Source organism: Pteropus alecto, unplaced genomic scaffold (genome assembly GCF_000325575.1).
Source record: "Pteropus alecto unplaced genomic scaffold, ASM32557v1 scaffold28, whole genome shotgun sequence".
Taxonomy (NCBI): Eukaryota; Metazoa; Chordata; class Mammalia; order Chiroptera; family Pteropodidae; genus Pteropus; species Pteropus alecto.
The window spans coordinates 4,043,615-4,048,937 of record NW_006441063.1 but is presented as its reverse complement, the minus strand read 5'-3'; the positions used below and the strand labels follow the sequence as shown (position 1 = coordinate 4,048,937).

Genomic DNA, 5,323 nt, shown 5'->3' with positions numbered 1-5,323 from the left:
ACACACACACACACACACACACATATATATGTATATATGTGTGTGTATGTATGTGTGTATATATATTTATATATATATATACATATACCTTTATTAATTTTATTAGTTTCAAGTATATAGTACATTGGTTAGGCATTTATATAGTTTATATGATTTCTGATGAGAAGTTAACCATTAGACCATTGTTCTCTTGATTGTGATGTAATTTTTCTCCTGTTGGTTGCCAGGTTTGCTCTTTATCTTTGGCTTACAATAATTTATTATGTACTTTGGCTGGGCTTCCCTATGTTTTTTCTGCTTTATATGTATTTAGTATTTTGTATCTGTGAATTTCTGTCTTTCATGAATTTTGGGAAATTTTCATCTATTATTTCTTCAAATATTTTCTCACCTCTTCATCTGGTATTCTAATTATATTTATTTATGACTGTTTAATACCACCTAATAGGTTCCTGTGCTTCTGTTAATTTTGTTTCAGTTTTTCTCTCTATGCCTCACCTGCTACAATTTCTGTCTTTAAGGTAGTATAGTGATTTTTTTTCTAGAATTTTCATTTTATTAACTCTGTTTCTCTTATTCTTCTGAGAATGTGTTACATGTTCTTGATTTTTTATTGTATCTGTTTCTCTGCTGAGGTTTTCATGAATTGATCATTCTAACATCTCTGCCATACTGAGTCTGGTTCTGATGCTTTCTATGTCTTGTTACTGGTTTTTTTGTTGTTGTTGTATCATGCTTTGATATTTTTGGGGAAAGTTGGACATGATATATCAGGTAAAAGTAATTGAGGCAAGTAGGCTTTAAGTGTGAGGTTTGATGTTTATCTGGCTAAAGGTTAGACTGTTTATTGTTTGCTGAAGCTGTAGATGTCAGGATAAAATTTCCTCTGGTATCTTTGTTGTTGACTTCCTTTGTCTTTGGGTTCTCCTAGGGTTTTTTTTTTCTTAAATTCAATTGTATTCCCCTGTTACTGTGGGGGAGTCCTATTGATGTGGTGGTAAGCTGTGGGAGAGAGGAAGGGTTCTATAATTTTATAGCTGGGTCTCAGTGAGCCTGTGCCCCTGGGCTGTAACCTTCATAAGTGTTTCTCAGTTTGTCTTGTCCCCCGCCACCTCAGGTGAGACAGGAAGGCTAAATGGGGGGCTGAAATTGGGTATTTACCCCACATAGAAGGCTAGAGCCAACTGAATAGGTATTTTGAGCCAATTTGGGTATTTCACTTCCGAAAGTTGATTAAGCTCTGGTAAATAGTTTCTCTTGAGGGCAGGCCTTGTGAAGAAGAAGGGAATGTTCTGGGCATATTAAAAAATGGCTACTTTTCCCATCTTCTTGCTGAAAGTCTGAGAGAATTTTTCTTTGATCTTCATTGTAAGAACCCGGTAGGGCTCCTGGGGGTAAAACTCACATGTATATGAAGGCCTCCCTAAGATGGGGCTTCTTTGGAGCTTTTAACTCTCAAACTTGTCCACACTGAGCCTCTAGAAATCAACTGCAGTTTAGGTTTTCCTATCATGGTACTGGTTCTGGAGTTTTCTGTTCCTGGACTTCTGCTTTGGTCATTTGGATTTTCTGTAGCCTCCTGTCATCGCCACAAGTTTTGGGGCAGTGGTTTACCCTGTGAGCTCAATTCTCTGCTGGATCCAGGAAGAGTTGTTGATTTTCAATTTGTTCACCATTTTTTCTTGTTGTTCGAATGAGAGTGATGACTTCCAAGGTTCTTGTTTGTCAAACCAGAAACCAGAAGTCAGGTTTTTATTAATTGAAAACATGCCGCCTTATCTTTCATTGAGGATAGTCACTTAAACATTCTTGTCAGTTACTTTCAATATCTGTTTCATCTTGGAGTTGGACTAGAATGACTTTCTTTTCTTCTGATAATGTGTTATATGTTCTTGATTCTTTGTATGCTGGGTACTTTTGGAGTATATCTTGGATATTATAAATGTTAAAATGAAGAGATTCTGAACTATGTTATTTTTATCCAATAAGTATTATTTCCTTTGTTTTAGCAGCTAGTTTTCTTGGCTGGACTTGAACAGCTAAGTCTTTCTTGTGCAGTAGCTCTTGTCTTTGTTCAGATCTGTTGTTTTTGGATGGGCTGCTAAGAGGCTAGTCTGTGCAAGCATTGTTCAGAGTTTAGTCAGAGATGTGGGTAATTAGGGCTTAGGCATCTGCTCTTCAGCTTTTTCTCTTCAATGCTCATGATTTCTTGAATTCTTTATATCTGGCTTTCCAGGCTTGAATGACTGGGTTTTTGACATGTGCTCACTTATGCTGTGAGCATTTGGATTGCACCTAGTCTCAGACTAAAAGGCACACCATCTCACCACCTGCAAGTGAGTACACACTCTCTGCCAATGTCTGTCTTCTCTTCACTCACTAGCACCTTCTGGGTGACAGCTATAATCTCAAATCAGAATTCATTCTTTTCCATTTATTCTACACTAGCGTGGTTCAGGGTTCAAATAGAGATGTGGGTAGACAGTTTGAGCATTCCCTTTCTTGCTCTCTTCCTTCTGGAACTGCCCTACTTCCTTTGGCATTTTACCAATTTGACTTTTCTGGTTCCTTAGGCCAGAATAATGATTTTCCTCCCTGTGTACCCACTCCTGCACTAGCTGCTATTCCCCATAAATGCTGCAGGCCCAGGATAAAAGCCATGGTGATGAAAACTTATCTGTATAGCTCCCTGTTTCTCTTCCTTCTAGCAATTTTGAATTCCCTGTGAGAGTCTGTATGCTTTTGTTCACTGTCCAGTACCTTAAGTTTCTTTCTGTTTCTATTATATCTAGGTTTGTAGTTTTCTGTGTTGATACGTGCAGAGGAGGGAGAGAGTCCTATAGGTTCTGAGTTTTATCATACCCAGAAATAGAAAGTTTTGAGCAATATTTGCATGAGAACAACAACAAAAAATTTACTTTACTGAATAGCCTCTTAGAGACCAAGGCCATGTATTCTTTTAATGAACGTTGGTAAGGTAGAATCTTGTGATGTTCTAGCGTCTTGTTTTCCATACAAAAGGGAATAGGGAAGGGAGACATTTTAGTGATAAGAAGAATCCCTTGGGGGCTACGAGCAGCCTATATGATCCCACTTTGTTAAGTTGTGTTGAAAATAGAATAACTTTTCACAAATCCTGAAGATTTTAAAAACATATTTACAGCTGTTTTGAGTCAAATGCTAGATTCTACTTAGTACTTAGTACGATGACTGTCATAGGTATTCAGTATTTGAATCCATTAATTATAGATTCACCATAATAATAAATTAGCTAAGAGTGAACATTTTGATTATCTCAGAAATAAGATGATTAAAGAAAAAATATTTGTATACTTTTCTTGTGCTCATGAAGACATACAGCTAATACATTTCAAGCCATTTTAAATAAAAGATTAATTTTTCCATGACATACTTTGTTATATAGTGCTATATAAATGAATTGTTTGGGGAGAATCTCTGTAATGGTTATTTCTTCTGTCTAACTCAGTTGTTGAAGTAGACTTAGGGAATAGTGAGCTAGATAATTAAATAAAGTTTATACGGTAGCCAGAGTAAATGAGTTTATTAATTTGAACACCTTGAGACTCTGTATAATAATTAGAAAGTTTATAGAAGTCATCAAGGAATTTAGGCTATAGAATAGCAAAGAAAGTTCCTCTAATATTGGGGTTAAAGTGTTCTGGAGAGTACGTCTATATACAAAATGTAAAATTAATCAAAATACAACTTGAAACACTTTTGGTTCATTACTCTCTTGTTAATTCACATGTAAAGGGTTACATGGGGTCTTAATGTCATTATGGTAAATCACAGGCTGTAGGTGCTACTATTAAATGGAAATGAGATTAAAGCAGCCATGTTGGTCTATCACTAAAGTTAGAAATTTGGCATTGACTTGTCAGTGTTATTATTATAAAAGAGATATAGTATTGGATTGTTTTCTAAGATTAATTAAAGTGTTCAGCATCATAACTCAGAAACCTCCTTCAGTTCTCTGCCCTAGGTTGTCATTTACTTAGTGCTAAAGACAGACTGGTGAACACTGAGAAGGCTTAGAATTTCTAAGGGGCTGTAGTAGCTATCTTGCTGTTAGCAATAGTGTAGCCTCTTTCTTACTAAGATAACTGGGTTGAAATCCAGTGCCCTGAAGCTGCTTTTAGGCTGTAAATGCATGAGTGAGCACTAAAAATGTGAAAACAATCATAGACCAGAATAACAAGGTAAAGTAATGCCAAAGAATGTTTTAATGGATATTCATGCATGTTGCCAGCAGGATTTTTTTTTCCCCAGATGATTTGGAAAGATTCAATTATAACTTAACAAATTTATATTTGATTCTTCTGAGCACCCAGTTACATTTCTGTTGGTTCTGTACCAGACCACATTAATTACTACACTTTGTCTTATTCTCACATCTCTGAGGTAGATGAATGCTTCAATTGAATGGAAGATAAGGAGCTGTATTTTCAAGGTACTTTTCTCATTATTAAAATGTCTGTGTGATAAAAAGGACAGTGAGAAAGTCTGTTTTAGAATGAGCTACATGAGGCATTAAAATCCTATAATGCATATATGAAATTTGGTGAAATGCTTTTGCCAAGACAATTTTCTCTTCAAATTAGTAACTAAATTAGTATACGGGAGAGGCCTTCCCTAAGATTGACTTTCTTAGTACCTAAAGCTGCAGCTAGACCTTTTCAGAACCAGATGATGATTCCAAGATGCTGATTAAATGGTGAGGTAATTTTCTTAAGTACTTGGAACCTGATTGTCTCTGGAGGCTTTGAAGCTGTGAGTTACAAAATAGACTGATTTGGTCTCCGGGAGTCTTTGCCAGATTTGTAATTGCACTGAGATTTTTAATGATCACAAATGACAACATGATGTCTTTCCCTCTCTAGGAGAGAGGCAATTCCTAGATAATGTGGAACAAAGTAGGTTTTAGTTTGGAAGACTTGGAAGGTCAGTATTCTTATAGGCAGCAGTATATCTAAGGTACAATTATGTAGCCATTGAGTTGTGACTACTTGTTTTATTGAGATAGCTTGAAAATGTCCATTAGACTGTAAGCAATGTGAGGGCAGGTTTTATGTCATTTTAGTAATCATTGAGTCTTGGCACAACTCTTGGCTGTGGTAGATTCTTATAAATTTTTATTGGAAGAATGGAAATTATGTTGTATTACCATGTCCTAGGTTTCTTGTTTTAGCATGGGAATAGAGGTAGCAGTACTGGACAGAAGGCAAGGCAGGCTATTCTTTCCCTGCTGCTCTTGGCAAAGAGGTCTTCATATTTCAAGACTTTCAAGTGTTGCCTTGTCTGT

General features: G+C 36.2%; 1 protein-coding gene across 4 annotated transcripts in view; it reads left to right on the top strand.

Annotated features, from left to right (window-relative positions):
* The window catches only part of PRRG1 (proline rich and Gla domain 1), an 87,322-nt gene that overhangs the window by 19,329 nt on the left and 62,670 nt on the right, over nt 1–5,323 (top strand). The window contains exon 1 of one of the 4 annotated variants that reach the window (XM_025051328.1): nt 2,247–2,336. The exons of the other annotated variants lie outside the window; for them this stretch is intronic. The gene's annotated coding sequence lies outside the window, so the exon portion shown is untranslated. Of the gene's footprint in view, nt 1–2,246; nt 2,337–5,323 lie in introns of those variants that run through there. 4 annotated transcript variants of the gene reach the window in all.